The 17,015-nt window shown below is 37.6% G+C and overlaps 1 pseudogene; it reads right to left on the reverse strand.

The window, feature by feature from the left end:
- Positions 1-11,011: 11,011 nt before the first annotated feature.
- On the reverse strand, positions 11,012-11,157 carry LOC105741924 (annotated as a pseudogene).
- Between the last annotated feature and the right edge of the window lie 5,858 nt (positions 11,158-17,015).

Below are 17,015 nucleotides of genomic sequence, written 5' to 3' on the forward strand. Positions count from 1 at the left end.
ATAACTACTCACCATACCCATCAATCTAATCCAGAAAGAAATCCTGCTAGATATACCCCTAAACTCTCTTTCACTACAAACATTGCATAGCCCAAGTAAAAAAAATGACTGACTCCCAGACTGTAGCAGTAACCTCTTAACTGAGTTCTCAATGTCCAATCCTGACCACTTCGCCTGCATTATTCATGGTCCAAAGAGAGCTTCTAAATACAGTAGATCATCTCAGCTTTCTGTAACACATTTGGGAAATTTACTAGTGAAAAACAAAAAGAAACAAGTATCTTTACTATGATCTTAGACCTGCAAGTACATTTCTTAGCCTTACTGCATGCCTTCCAGTCCCAATGGCTACCTTTCTGAATTTGCTTTCCTTTCTTCAGGTCCTTTGCACAGTTAACCTCTTCTACCTGAATGCTCTTATCTCTGCCTATGTGAAACACTCTCTGATTAGTATGTACTCAACCTTTAGTACTCAGTTCAAATAAATATTATTCTCAATGAAAAATCTTATCCGAATCTCTGGATTAAATTAGTCCCCCTTTAATTTTAACTCTTATCTTCTTCAACTTTAGTATTCATTATGGTTGATGATTCTTTAATTGCATTATTTTTGTCACAATTGAAAGCTCCATGAAGGTTGATACTGTATCTTCTATATATCAAGAAATGACCAGCATGCAGAAAATACACTACTTTATAGGGATAGAGTTCAAAATTCTTAGAAATATGCACTTCTATGGAGCATCCCCAACAAGATCTAGAACATTTCTATCAACCCAAAATCTCCAGAGTCAATCTCCATTCTGGTTCTTTCATGGTAGGTAGTATTCTTTACCTGTTCTTGAAATTCATATAAATGGAACTATAAGATACATATGCTTTTGTGGTCTGGCTTTTCTCACACACTGAATGTCTGGAAATAATTTTGTTTGTATGTATCAGTAATTTATTCTCTCTATTGCTAAATTTGTTATACAGATCTATCACAATTTGTTTATTCAATCTTCTGTTAATGCATATTTAACGTGATTATAGTTTTTACCTCATTTACTAACAGTGCAGGAAATACTGTGAATAATCAATGCACACGATTCCTATATCCAGTGAAAAAAATGCCTGGAATGAACTTTTTTATTGAGAAATAAATATGAATGAGACAGTTTCACAGCTGATTAATAGGACAGTTTTGATAATCAATGCATTGTACATTATTATCTTCTCAGTGGTTATCCATAGTACAAGAATCAGACAGCATATTCTGTCCAAATACTGTTAGCACACCTCTTTCTTCTCATTGAATTAAGGGAAAATAGCTGTAAACTTATCCAAACTATTTTGTATGTATAAATACAAAATGATCTTTCCTTTGTATCCTTTTTTATTGTCTGTGAGAGGTGAATATTCTGTTGGCATCTAAATACTACAGGTGTATGAATTCAACTAAACAATCTAACACTGTCTAGCAGTCAATATTATTAATGGGCTATCCTCAGAACTTATTGATTTGAGCCTTTTACAGCTCATCATAATAACATGGCTTTACTTTATATACCTCGTTTTTATACTTTTCTGCTTGATGGTTAAGACCAAGATATATGATAGCCAATCTTTCTGGGGTGAGATGGCATCTCAGTGTTGTTTTCATTTGCATTTCAAGGATGGTTAGTGATGAGGAGCAATTTTTCACATATTTATTCATTTATTTAATTTCATCCTCTGAGAAATGTGTGTTCATCTCAGATGCCCATTTCTGGATAGGGTCTTTAAATGTAGGGGCCCTAATGTTCCTTAGTTGTTTATAAATTCTAGAGAGGAGACCTTTGCCTAAGTGCTTATTAGTTAAGATTTTTTCGAAGTTTGTGGGATTTCTTTTCACTTTGTTGATAAATTCTTTTGATGTGCAAAACTTCTCAATAAGAGGTGGTCCCAGTTATTAATTCTTTCAAGTATTTCCCGTGAGATTTGATTTCTGTTCATGAACACTTTGCCTACTGCTATATCTTCAAGATATCCTCCTACTTTCTCTTCTAGTAGAATTAGTGTTTCTGTTTTAATGTTAAGTTCTTTAATCCATTTTGATTTTAGTTTAGTGCATCATGATAGACCTGGGTCAAGTTTTAGTCTTTGGCATGTAGAGAGCCACATTTTCCAGCACCATTTGTTAAAGAGACTATCTTTCTTCCAGTAAGTGTGTTTGGCCCTTTTTTTGAAGATCAGGTGGCTGAGTGTGTTCCTAGAGGCCTCTGCATTGAGGCCTATGATCTAGTTTATTCCATTGATCTCAGGTGTATTTTGTTGCCAATACCATGCTGATTTTATTACAGTAGCTTTGTAGTATAATTTCAAGTCAGGAGTTGTAATGCCTCCTGCTTTGTCTTTGTTGGCCAGGATTGTCTTTGCTATTCTAGGTCTTTTTTGGTTCCAAATAAAAATTATGGACAATTTCTCTAGGTCTGGGAGGTATGTTGGTGGTAGTCTCATAGGGATTGTATTAAATCTGTACAATTTTGGGAGTATGGCCATCTTCACAATGTTGGTTCTTCCTATCCAGGAGCAGGGAATATCTTTCCATTTTCTGAAATCCTCTAAGATCTCTTTTTTCAGAATACTGTAATTTTCTTGAAAAGACCTTTGATTACTTTAGTTAGATGAATTCCAAGGTATTTCATTTTTTGTGGGGCTATTGTAAAAGTTATTGTTTCTATAATTTCCCTCTCAGTGTGTTTGTTATCTGTGTAGAGGAATGCCACTGACTTTTGGGTATTGACTTTGTATCCTGCTATGCTACTGAATTTGTCTATCAATTCTAGTAGTTTTTTAGTGGAGTTTTTTGGGTCTTCCAAATAAAGTATCATGTCATCTGCAAATAATGATAGTTTAACTTCTTCTTTACCTATTCTTATTCCCTTTATTTCTCCCTCTTGTCTAATGGCTCTAGCTAATGAGTGCAAAACTATATTGAAGAGGAGGGGTGATAGAGGATATCCTTGTCTTGTACCTGATTTGAGAGTAAAAGATTTCAGTTTTTCCCCATTGAGAATTATATTAGCTGTTGGGTTGTCATAGATGGCTTTTCCAGATTGAAGTAGAAGCCATCTATTCCAGTTTTCTGTAGGACTTTGAACATGTATCAGTGCGGGACTTTGTCAAAAGCCTTTTCTGCATCAATTGAAATTATCATGTGGTTTTTAACTCTCACTCTATTGATATAGTGTATTACATTTATATATTTTCAAATACTGAACCATCCTGGCATCCCTGGGATGAATCCTACCTGGTCATGGTGTATGATCTTCTTGATGATTTGCTGCATTGTATTTGCTAGGATTTTATTTAGGATTTTTACATTTACATTCATGAGGGAGACTGGCCTGTAGTTCTCTTTCTTAGTTGCATCTTTCCCTGGTTTTGGTATCAGTTATAATGCTTGCATCCAGGAATGATTTTTGGAGAACTCTTTCCTTTTCAATTTCATTGAAGAGTTTGAGCAGTGTAGGGATTATATCTTCTGTGAATTTCTTGTAGAATTCAGCTGTGAATCCATCAGTGCCTGGACTTTTCTTTGTTGGCAGGCTCTTTATTACATTCCGTATTTCAATGGCTGTTATTGGGTATTGAGAGTGGTTATATCTTCTTGATTCAGTTTTGGTAATTTGTACCTTTCTAGGAATCTGTCCATTTCGTCTGAGGCTTCTATTCTGTGAGCGTAAAGGTTCTCAAAGTAGCTATTGATAATCTCCTGAATTTCCACTGGAACTGTAGTAGTTACACCCTTTTCATTCTTTATTGCTTGTATTTGAATTTTTTTCTTTCCTCTTTTTGATGAGGTTGGCTAGGGGCTTATCAGTTTTATTTAATCTTTCAAAGAACCAGTTTTTTTATTTGTTAATTTTTTCAAATGTTTTCTTCATCTCAATTGAATTAATTTCTGCTCTAGTCTTTATGATTTTTTTCCTGTCTTTGGGCTCTGGGTTTGGTTTGCTCTTCTTTTCCAGATGTCGCTGGTGCAGCATTAGGGTGTTTATTTGTTCCCGCTCTGTTTTTCTAATGTGTGAGTTCATAGCTATAAATTTCCCTCTGAGAACTCTTTCATTGTATCCCATAAATTCTGATAAGTTGTGTTTGAATTTTCATTGAATTGTAGATATTGTTGAATTTCTTCTTTAATTTCATCTGTAACCCACTGATTGCTGAGTAGGGTGTTGTTTAATTTCCATGTATTCAGAGGGTTTTTCTGGTTCCTTTTGTCGTTTATTTCCAGTTTCATTGCACTGTGGTCAGATAATGTGCATGGCATAATTTCTGGGTTTTTGCATATACTTAAGCATGACCTATGGACCAGTATGTGGTCTATTTTAGAAAATGACCCATGTGAAGCTAAGAAAAATGTGTATTCAGCTGTGTTTGGGTGGAACACTCTGTATATGTCCACCAAGTCCATTTGTTCCAAGCTCTGGTTCACTTGTGCTACTTCTTTGCTAATTTTTGTCTGGTTGATCTATCTTTTTGAAATAAGGCTATGTTAAGGTCTCCTGTTAAGATTGTTGTATTGGATATTAGATTTTTCATGTCTATTAAGGTTTGCCTTATATAGTTGTATGCTCCCATGTTTGGTGCATACATATTTATGATTGTTATTTCTTCCTCTTGAATTTTTCCTCTAACTAGTATATAGTGCCCTTCTTTATTTCGTTTGATCATTCTTGGTTTGAAGTTCAGACTGTCTGAGATCAAGATTCCTACCCCTGCTTTTTTCTGAAGTGCTGGGGCATGTGGTATTGTTTTCCATCCTTTGACTTTCAGCCTATGAGTTTCCTTATGAATTCAATGTGTTTCTTCTATACAACATATTGTTCAGTTTTGTTTCCTAATCCACTGTGTCAATCTATTTCTCTTAATTGTTGAATTGAGTCCATTTACATTGATGGTTATAATTGAGATGTGTTGACTTACAATGGACATGTTATTTGAATGCTGTTTTTTTAACTGTTTTTTCTCCTGTATTTAATTGTTTGTCCTATTTAGTGGGTTTCTTCTGTTCTTGTTGGTGGAGTTCTGATCATTTTGATCCCTCTGTAGAACACCTTTAAGTAGTCTGTGTAGGGTTGGTTTTACCATTGTGAAATTATTTAATTGTTCTTTGTCATGAAAGTATTTCACTTCTCCATCAAACCTGAAAGAGAGTTTTGCAGGGTATAGTAGTCTGGGTTGGAATTTGTTTTCATAGAGGACTTGAAGTATCCTGCTCCATGCTCTTCTTGCCTGCATGGTTTGTGAAGAGAAGTTGGCAGTAAATCTGATGGGTTTTCCTCTGAATGTGATCTGCTGCTTTTCTCTAGCAGCTTTCACTATGATATTCTTGTGTTGGATTACTGGGATCTTCACTATTATATTTCTCATTGTGTTTTTAATTGGGGTGAAGCTATTTGGAGTTCTGTATGCTTCGGTTACCTGAGTATCAGATTTGGAAAGTTTTCTGGTATTATTTCTGCCCATATTCTTTTTATATCATTTGTATTGACTCCATTCTCATTGATGCCTATTAGTCTCACATTGTTCATCTCTGCAGCATCTTGCAGGTAAAGAATTATTTTTCCTGCATCCTAGTTGTTTTTAAGAGATCTTTACTTACCTTTTCACTAGCTGCACCAGTATCTTCAAGATCTGAAACGCTATCTTCCCTTTCACTCAAACAGTTTTCAGGCTTGTGATTGAGATTTTTAAGCTCCTCTACATCTCTTTGATTCTGCTTTGTGTGATCTATTTCTTTCCTGTATTGCTCTTTCAGGGAATCCTTCATTTTTGTAATCTCTATTTTTTTTTATGAATATCTTCTTTAGAAGCAGTTATTAATTCTTTTACTGCAGAGTTCTTTACAGATTGGGTTTCCTCTTTATGTTTCTGTATTTGATTCTTTAGTTCAGGTCCTATGAATTTAGAGATTTCTTTTTTCATTTCTGACACTAATTCTGCTTTGAGTTCCTTGAAATCTTTCTGCATTTGCTTATTTATTTCTGATGCTACTAATTAGTATATTTCAGCTAAGCTAGTGTCCTCTGCATTTGTTCTGGTTGGGCATTTGTTTCCTCCATATGTTTCTGCATTTGATTCTTAAGTTTAGCTGCTATAAATTCAGAGTATTCTTTTTTTTATTCCAGAAATTAATTCTGCTGTGAGTTCCTCTATATCTTTCTGCTGTTGTTTATTTACTTCTGACACTATTGATTCATTTATTTCAGCTGAGCTAGTGTCCTCTTCACTTGTTATGGGTGGGCTTGAGGACTGAGATTGCATTTTGCTCCTTGTCTTTATCATTTCATATAACACTGACCACTGACCTTTGGTGTAGAGCTTTGGTGCAATTATGTCCTTATCACTTAATGAAATTCAGGTAATGATATACCAAGTTCTAGTTCATGCAGGTGTGCCTGGCTTGAGTTTGGCTACTGTGCTCAGCTCCTTACTGTTGTTGTCTTTAGAGGTGGGCCTGCTGTACCCCTCTGGTAAGATGTTTTTTTCCTGGGTTAGCAATGTGGTTTTGACCCTAGTCCCACTGCAGGGACTTTAGTGGCAGGGTTTTACCCCAAGTCTGTATGCTAGGTCTGGGTTGGGTCTGGAGGGGTATGAGGAGCAGGGACAAGAGAGCACAGAAGCTCTCCCACACACTCGCATGGCCTGCCTTTGGTTGGATATGGAGGGCCCAAGGCACTGCTGAAGTTCTCACTCAGAGGGCAGGCTCCACTGGAGAACGCAGGGAAAGGTCTCTCTCATTCTGTGGGCCTTGGCTCGGAGCAGCAGGCAGGCGCAGGTCAGAGCAGAAGCTCTCCTCCACACTCGCAGGGCCTGAGGTTGGTCGGATATCTGGAATGAACTTTTTAACTCATACAGTAAACATACATTTAACTTTATAAGAAGCTATCACAGTTTCCAAAGTGTTTGTACTACTTTAAACTATCAATAGTAAATAGTCCCTTTTGCCAAAATTTGCAGTTCTAAGTTATTTTGGGTTTAGTAATTTTATGAAGTTGTATTTTATCAGAACTTTAAGTTGCCTTTTCATAATCACGTTATATTAAAGTATTGTATGTTTTTTTAATAATTTCTGTATCTTGCTTTAACTGTCCAATCAAAGATAGATACTATTTTTCCTGGTTTCATTGCTCTTATTCTTACTAACTAACAGAGGTTCTTTACAAATTTGAGGACATAAATCCTAAATCAGACATGTGTATTTATAAATGTTTTGTTCCAAATGTTATGTTGGGGTTGTTTTCCAAACATTTCTGATCAGTAAATCAATGTATACTGAACTTGTGTGTCTTTTCTTGTGTTCTTTTAACGTTTTATTTATTTTATTTTATTGAATAATTTTATTTAGAAACAAATAGCAATGAGACAATTTCAAAGCAGATTAACAGCACAGTTTCAATAATTAATACATTGCATATTGTTGTCATAATGGTTATTCATTGTACAAGATGTAGACATGATATTCTATCCACAAACACTATTAGAACAAATCCCTCTATACATTGAATTAAGAAAATGCAGCTATATATCTATCCTATTTTCAATGTACACATACAAAATGGTCATTCATTTGTATCGCCCTTTTTGTTTACTTTTGTGAGAAAAGGGTATTCCATTGTCATTTCAATATTGTAGGTGCATGAATTCAGCAAAATATTCTAATATAGTCCAGCAGTCCAAAATAGTTGTGGGTTTTCTGTAAGACTGCCAGTGTCAGAAGTTGTTGACTTGAGCCTTTTACACTTCAGCATATTAAAATGTCTTTACTTTTTTACCTCATTTTTATACTTTTCTGCTTGACAGTTAAGGCCAAGATAAAGCAAGACATATATAACAAGAAATGTAACTTTTGTATCTGCAAAGGTCAGTCAATCCACTTGGCATTTATCCTGCAACTCTGTACCAGTTTGTACATCCTTTGTCAGTGTCAGCCATGTGGATGAGTCACAGCCATTGCTTGACCAATTTGCTCTCTGTGAAAGCCTGAGAGAATGTTTTCTTTCCTTGTGACTCTTTTTAGGCACACTCTGCATCTTGGATCACATTCCTCTGTGGCCCCATAATCTCCTTGATCAGAAAGTTTGGGACACAACTGAGTTACACGATGTTACAGTACAGGTTCCCTTATGTCCTGAGTCTTCACTGACCTTGAAAGGCTAAGGCCAAAATGTTGGATGTCCTTGCAGACCTACTTTTTCTCTAATTTTTGGTCAGTGAACTTAAGTTGTTAACTCTCCAGAAGAGAAGCTTACTATTATTACCCTACAACACAGGCAGTTGAGCGTAAGTTCACTATCTGTCTGAATATCAAACATCTGGGGCATAACGTGGAACAGGTATTTTCCATCAAGTATTGATATGTTAAAATTTAAGTCCCTACAGAATATGTAGAAGAAAATGTTAAAAATATTTTTAAAAATAGGAGTAAACAGTTACATATTTTTACACATTTAGAAATCTAACCATATATAGCATTGTAATGGGACAGACCTGTGACTTTTTTTTCTTGTCTCTAGTTTTCATTTATTACCCATTCTTTAATAGGAACATTTACTTGAGAGACAGTCTAGAACTAATTGGTATGTCATGTCAAACAGTACATATTTACAAAACCAGAATGACAGGCATTCCAAGCATTTACCTTCCGTTACACAGAGCTATCTAAAGTACAGTTGCTTGGTTAACAGGTATCAACATATATGTTTAGTCAGGGTGAAAATCCTACCAATTAACTGCTAGTTTCAAAAACATGCTTAAGATTCTGAGGATCATTGCATTGCCCATCTTGTTCATATAAATATATGGCTTTGCCCCTGTAATGTTTCCTAGTTTTTCTCCTTGCGCTCTCTTTGTTCTCTATTCCTCAAGTTCTCACTTTCCTTTTAATTGTGTTATGCATTTCTATCTATTTTTTCTTCTGAGTTCTGACACTAGGGAGACTATATGATATTTACACATGTGGGTCTAGTTTATTTCACTTAGGAGTATATTTTCAAGTGGTATCCACTTAAATATAAAGGCTTTGAGCTTATCATTCTTCATAGCTGAGTAATACTCCATTGTATAAAAATACCTCATCTTTTTCATCAGTTCTTTGGTGATGGGCATCTTGTTTGTTTCCAAGGTTTAGCTATCACAAATTGTGCTGCTATAAACATATACCGCTATGATATGATGTTTTAAGCTCCTCTAAAACAATTCCCAGTAGGGGGATAGCTGGTTTGAGTGGGATTTACAATCCTGGTTTTTTTTAAGGAGTCTCCACACTGATTTCCATAATGGTTTCACCATTCTACATTTCCTCCAGCAGTGAAGAAGGGTTGCTTTTTCCCCACAGCCTCTCCAACATTTGTTGTTGATTGATTTCTTTATGATAGCCATTTTTTCTGGGGTGAAATGGTATATCTCAGTGTTTTTTTAATTTCATTTGATGGATGGCTAGTGAATAGAACATTTTTTTCATATATTTAACCGCTTGCTTAATTTTGTCCTCTGAGAAGTATGTGTTCATCTTACATGCCCTTTTCTTCACTGGGTCTTTAAATTTTGAAGTGATAATGCTTTTTTAGCTCCATATAAATTCTAGACAGCAGACCTTTGTCTGAGTGCTTATTAGTCAAGATTGTTTCCAAATTTGTGGGTTTTCTATTCACTTTGCTTGTAATTTCTTTTGACATGCAAAAACTTCTCTATAATAGGAGGTCCCAGTTGTTAATTCTTTCAAGTGTTTCCTGTGCAATTTGATTTTTGTTCATGAACTCCTTGACTACTCCCATGTCTTCAGAAGTTCCTCCTACTTTCTCTTCCAGTAGATTTAGTGTTTCTGTTTTACTGCTTAGATCTTTAATCCTTTTTGACTTTAGCTTAGTGCCTGTTGATAGACCTGGGCCAAGAGTCAGTTTTTGGCATGTAAACAGACAGTTTTTCCAGCACTACTTGTAAAAGAGACTATCTTTATTCCAGTAAGCATATTGGCACACTTGTTGAAGATCAGGTAGCTGAGTTTATTCACAGAGGCTTCTGTGTCTTCTAATCTATTCCACTGATCCTCAGGTCTATTTTGTTGCAAGCACCATGCTGATTTAATCACAGTAGCTTTGTAATATAATTTCAAGTCAGGAATTGTAATGCCTCTTTCCTTGTCTTTCTTGCCCAGGATTGCTTTCACTATTCTAGGTCTTTTCTGGTTGCAAATAAATTTAGGAACAATTTCTCTAGGTCTGTGAGGTATGTTGGAGGTATTTTGATGGGGATTGCATTAACTGTGTACAGCAATTTTAGGAGTATGGCCATCTTCACAATGTTGGTTCTTCCTATGCAGGAGCAGGGAATATATTTCCATGTTCTGAAATCATCTATGGTCTGTTATTTCAGAGTAGTGCAATTTTCTTTGAAAAGAACTTTGACTTCTTTAGTTAGATTAATTGCCAGGTATTTCATTTTCTACAGTGCTATTGTGAAAGGTATTGTTTCTCTAAGTTCCGTCTCAGTGTGTTTGTTATCTGTGTAGAGAAATGCTATTGACTTTTGGGTATTTAATTTGTATCCTGCTATGCTGCTGAATGTGTGCATCAATTTTTTCACGTTTTAAAACTTTTTATTTGCATATTTAAAAAATTTGTGCATTCCGATAATTAAAATCATTTGAACAAAAAAAAAATGATACTCTGATTAAAATACATTTAACAGCCTGCAGGACACCTTGGACCAGCTTGAATTTCACTCTAGATTTCATCATCCTCCCACCCAGCTTATTTCTCCACCAAAGTTCAAGCTCGTCTCCTTCCCTGTCTGCCTCACAGGCTGATAAGGGAGGCAGGCGAGGCCTTCGTTGTCAGTAGTTGGGATGTGAAAGGGGCAGCATAGTCATTTAAACTTGATCCAAGCTCTTTGCATTTTACAAAGTTAAACAGCTAAAAGAAGTAAAATAAGAAGGCAATGCTTGTGGAATGTACAATGCATATGGACCACACACGCCTCATTAGGATTCGCCAGCTTGCTCCTCTTGTGCAATTGTTCCTTTCAAAGGCAGAGGATTTTTCTGTTGTGCTTCTGTCTTCTTCAATTTCAACTTATCGAATTTCTCGATCTCAGCCATATCGGGTTTGTAAGACATGGTCGCGAGGAAGCAAGGGGAGGTGCAGAAGGAAGCGAAGTCGGATCTGTTCAGTGGCAAATGCGGAGTTGTGTATCAATTTTGGTAGCTTCTTGGTGGAGATTTTTGGTTTTCCAAGTAAAGTATCATGTCATCTGTAAATAATGATAATTTAACTTCTTCTTTACCTATTCTTATTCCTTTTATTTCTCTCTTGTCTAATGGCTCTAGGTAATGATTCCCAAACTCTACTGAATAGGAGTGGTGATGGACGGCATCCTTGTCTTGTACCAGATCTGAGAGTAAAAGATTTAAGTTTTTCCCTATTTGAATTGCATTACCCATTGGGTTGTCATGGATGATTTTATCAGATTGAAGTAGAGGCCATCTAGTCCAATTTTTTGTAGGACTTCGAGCATGAATGAGTGTTGGACTTTGTCTAAAGCCTTTTCTGCATCAGTTGAGATGATCCTCTGGTTTTAGATTTGGTTCTATTAGTATTGTATATTACATTCATAGATTTTTAAATATTGAACCATCCTGGCATCCCTGGGATGAATCCTACCTGGTTGTGGTGTGTAGTATTTTTGATGACTTGCTGTATTCAATTTGCTAAGATTTTAGTGAGGATTTTTGCATCTATGCTCATGTGGAAGATTGACCCATAGTTTTTTTTAGTTGAGTCTTTCCCTGGTTTTAGTATCAGCATAATACTTGCTTCCAGGATTGATTTTGGGAGAATTTCTTCATCTTCAACTTCATTAAAGAGTTTGAGGAGGACAGGGATAATATCTTCCATAAATTTCTTGAAGAATACAGCTATGAATCCATCTGGACCTGGACTTTTCTTTGTCAGTAGGTATTTTATTACATTTCATATTTCATTGTCTGTTATTGGGTCATTGAGAGTTGTTATACCTTTTTATTTCAGTTTTGGCAATTTGGACCTTTCTAGGAATCTGTCCATTTCTTCTGATTCTTCTCTTCTGTGAGAATATGTATTCTTAAACTAGCTATTAATAATGTTCTGAGTTTGCACTTGGTCTGTGATAATTGCACCCTTTTCATTCCTTATTGCTTGTATTTGAATTTTTTTCTTTCCTCTTTTTGATGAGATTAGTTAGGGCCTTATCAATTTTATTTAATCTTTCAAAGAATCCGCTTTTTGATTCATTAATTCTTTCAACTGTTTTCTTTATCTCAATTTAATTAATTTCTGCTCTAATCTTAATGATTTCTTCCATCTTTTAGTTATGCCTTTGGTTTGCTTTTCCTTTTCTAGGTGTTGGAGGTGCAGCATTAGAGTGTTTATTTGTTCCTGTTCTATTTTCCTGATGTGTGTGTTATGGTTTGTGTCTAGGTGTCAACCACAAGCCTCATTCAGTCTTTGGGGTGACTTCTGGAGTTTGTGATTGATTATTGTGGGTGTGGATGCTGCACCTGCCTTGGGGAAGGTAATTTGCATTACAATGTAAGGTGGGAAGAGAAACTAGCTGCTTGAGCTGCTTCTACCTCCTTTGCTCTTGCTCTTTGCTGCCACCATGAAAGGTTGCCCTCTTCCATGTGCTGCACTGCCTTGGAGCCAGCTGAGTATGAACTGAAACCTGCAGTAACTGTGAGCTAAAGAAACCTTTCCTTCCTTCATTTTGGGTGTCAGGTGTTTGTCTCAGCAAGGAGAGAAGAGTAACTAAGACAGAATTTGGTACCGAAGGAGTAGGGTCATTGTTGTGGCTAAACCTGACCATGTGGATTACAAGCTTTTGGGAATGGCTTATGGGAAGTGATAGGAAAGGTTCAGAGATGTCACCTACATGCGAAGCACTGAAATAGCTTCGGCTGTTCTGTTTGAGAGATTCTGGTCAGAGTTCAGAAGACCAGAAGGCTGATAGAAAGCCAACCTGTAAAGTCAAGGCTGGGGCACTGGAAAAGACTGCATTGGTTGTTGGACTCCAGATCATTTGTGTTTTGACTTGGCAGAAAAATTGTCTGCATTTTGTTCGTGTCCAGAGACTTTGCAAGAGAATGAGTTTAAGCATGGTGGTCTGATCAATCTGGCAAAAGTTATTTCAAAGCAGCCAAATTTTGGGGCAGTGGCCTAGTTACCAGGGATTTTAGCCAGATTTATTTTGAGAATGAAGAGCAAGGAGCCCAGCAGGATGCTTTAGAATGTTGTGAGTTTGGCCAGAAAGGAAGCACCAATAGAGGCTGGGACTGCAAATATGGAGCTGAGAGGATCTCCATTGCAGGGAAGGAACCTCTGAATGGAAAGGATGGCCTGAGGGCATCACAAGAGGAGGCAGGTCTCCACCCTTTGCAGCCTCAGAACTGCAAAGGTCAGGGACTTTGCCTTGAGGAGAAAGTCACAGAACCCTATGTTCCAGAATGGTGGTAGAGGCCACACCAGGTTCCAGAATGGCATTGGTATGGAGAAATTATTCCTCTATATCAGGGTCAGTGTGCTCAGCCATCCATGCACTTGACCCCTACATCCAAGTGAGAGGAAAGCCTGGCTACTGCTCCAGCTGGCAGCAGATCTTGGTATCATCCACATGGCATTGGTTTTAGGTGATTGCAGAATGCAAGAGTTCTGAGGTTAAGGCGGCTTCCACCTTGATTTCAGAAGAAGTCCTCGAGGCCAGGCAGTGTGCCCCTGACAGGGCAGTGTGTGAAGCTGTGAGTGAGAAGCCCATTCAGTGGAAACCCCAGAAGTTTGGAAAAGCCAAGAAAATGGATCCTCTTAGGGAAACTGCAAGGAGGGAGTAAAGCCAGCCTAAGAGAGATGCCATGGGAGCTACCACAAGTACCTTAGGGGCAGAGCCATATTAGGCCTTTGGAGTTCACAACACATCACAGATTGCTTGGGAAGTCCCACGTGGAGCTGCAGGACTTATTGTCTGCCTTGCTGGTTTTTGGACTTGTGTTGGTCCTTGTGCTTGGTATCCTGCTGTGTGTACCTTTTGGAATGGCAATGTTTATCTTGTGCCTTTGAATGTTGCAAGTGTTAAGTTTTCATTTGTGCAGGGGCTCATAGGAGTTTGCCTTGGATCTTAGAGGAGACTTGTGACTTGAACTTTTTAGCAATGCTGAAACTGTTGGGACTTTGGCAACTCATGGAGATGGACTAGAAAGTCTTTTGCATAAAGGGATGTGCATGAGTCTTTGGGTGTCCAGGGGTGGAATGTTATGGTTTGTGTATAGTTGTCCACCACAAGCCTCATGTAGTCTTTGGGGTGGCTTCTGGAGTTTGTGATTGATTATTGTGGGTGTGGATGCTGCACCTGCCCTGGGGCAAGTAATTTGCATTACAATGTAAGGTGGGAAGAGAAGCTAGCTGCTTGAGCTGCAGCTACCTCTTTTGCTCTTGCTCTTTGCCTCTGCCATGAAAGGTTGCCCTCTGCCATGTGTTGCTCTGCCTTGGAGCCAGCTGAGTATGAACTGAAACCTGCAGTAGCTGTGAGCTAAATAAACCTTTCCTTCCTTCATTTTGGGTGTTGGGTATTTGTCCCAGCAACGAGAGAAGAGTAACTAAGACAGTGAGTTCACAGCTACAAATTTCCCTCTGAGAACTGCTTTTGTAGCATCGTATAAATTATAGTAAGTTGTTCTTGACTTTTCCTTGAGTTGTAGATATTGTTCAAGTTCTTGCTTAATTTCATCTGTGACCCTTTGGTTGCATAACAGAGTGTTGTTTAGTTTCCATGTATATAGGGGTTTTTTTCTGGTTTATTTTGTCATTTATTTTCAGTTTCACTGCACTATGGTCAGATAATATGCATGGTATAATTTCTGTTTTCTTGCTAATACTTAAGCATGAAATATGGACTAGTATATGGTCTACTTTAGAAAATGACCCATGTGCATCTGATAAAACTGTGTATTCAGCTTTGGTTGGGTGGAACACTCTGGATATTTCCACCAAGTCCATTTGTTCCAACCTCTGGTTCAGTTCTGTTTCTTTGCTAATTTTTTGTCTGGTTGACCTATGTTTTTGGGATAAAGGGGTGTTAAGGTCTCCTGCTAAGATTGTGGTATTGTATATTAGATTTTTTAATATCTATTAAGATTTTTCCTATATAGTTTTGTGCTCCCATATTTGGAGCACACATATTTATGACTGTTTCCTCTTCCTCTTGAATTTTTCCCCTAACCAGTATATTGTGGCCTTCTTTCTTTTGTTAGATCATTCTTGGTTTGAAGTTGAGACTGTCTGAAAAATGGATTGTTACCACTGCTTTTTTCTGAGGTGCAGGAGTGTGTAGTATTTGTTTTCTTCATTTGACTTTCAGCCTATGAGTTTCTTTATGACTTAAGTGTGTTTCTTGTATACAGCATATTGTTGGATTTTGTTTCCTAATCTACTGTGCCAGTCTATTTCTTTTAATTGTTGAATTGAGTCCATTTATATTGATGGTTATAATTTCGATGCATTCACTTACTTTTTTTTTTTTTTTTTTTTTTTGTGGAACCGGGGATTGAACTCAGGCCCTTGCAGTTGCCAGAGAAGCACTTATTCCACTGAGCCATCTCCCCAGCCCCTGAGATGTATTCACTTAAGATCAACATGTTATTTACCTGCTGTTGTTTACTCCTTTTTCTCCTGTGTTTAATTGTTTGCCCTATTTAGTGAGTTCCTTGTGTTCTGGTTCATGGATTTCTGATCACTTTGCTCACTCTCTAGAACATCTTTTAGTAGTCTGGGTAGGGTTGGTTCTATGATAATTTAATTCTTAATTGTTTTTGACATGGAAGCATTTCTTTTCTCCATCAAACTTGAAAGAGTGTTTTGCAGGGTATAGTAGTCTAGACCGGTGTTTGTTTTCATAGAGGACTTGAAGTACTCTTCTCCATGCTCTTCTTGCCTTCATGGTTTGTGAAGAGGAGTGTGCCATAATTCTGATGGGTTTTCTTTCAAATATGATCTGCTTCTTTTCTCTAGTGGCTTTGAGTATATTGGGAATTTCTGCTGGTGGATATTTCCAGGATCTTGACTATTAAATGTCTCAGTGTATTTTTTTTTTTTGGCCTGGCAATAAATATTTTAATTTTTCATTTCATTTTTATGATGACAAATAATTTTCAAGTTTATTTCCTTTTTTGTTTGCTTAAATACAAAGTGAAACCACAACGGGTACAACCAAGACATCCTCTCTCACATGGTGGCCTCCGGCAGATCGTCCTCGCTGACCTGGCTGGGGGTGTGGGGGTGGGGAAGACTTTCTAGGTAGCACCACGTCGCCAGGGGCCAGAGTGGTGGGGAGTGAGAACAGGATCCCCCGGGAGGGAGGCAGCCACCTGCTCCTCACCACTGTGCACTGTGCCTTGTTCTTGCTGCCTGTGTGGCCAGGGCAGGGGTCCCAGGGCAGGGGTCCCAGGGTCCCACCTTAGCGCCTCTGTCCTCAGGGCGAGGACACCAGGCCATCTAACAAACACAAGGCCTTGGCAGCAGGTCTGGACCTGCCAACCTGGCAGTGCGGGCAGGCGGGAGCGGGAAGTCATTCTGGTCCCACTACAAAACTATTTTTGATTAGAATAGAGAACCATCTCAAATCTCTCCTACAAAAACAAAATCCCAAACCCCAAAAACAAAGCCAAAAATGCAGCCACTTCACTCATTTCAAGACCTATATACAAGTAAGTTGTTTTTCTTTTTCTTTCTTTCTTTTTTTTTTTTTTTTTTTTGAAACAGGGTCTTACTACATAGTTCAGGCTGGCCTTGAACTCACTATGTAGCCCATGCTGGCCTGGAACTCTCGGCAATCCTCCTGCCTCAGCTTCCCAAGTGCTGGGATTACAGGCGTGCGCCACCACGCCCAGCAAGTAAGTTGTTTTCTGTGGGCTTTTTTTTTTCTTTTTAATTTTTTTTCCTTTTTATTATTATTATTTTTTAAAA

The sequence above is a fragment of the Octodon degus genome, unplaced genomic scaffold, assembly GCF_000260255.1.
Source record: "Octodon degus isolate 3935 unplaced genomic scaffold, OctDeg1.0 scaffold00028, whole genome shotgun sequence".
NCBI classification, from domain to species: Eukaryota; Metazoa; Chordata; class Mammalia; order Rodentia; family Octodontidae; genus Octodon; species Octodon degus.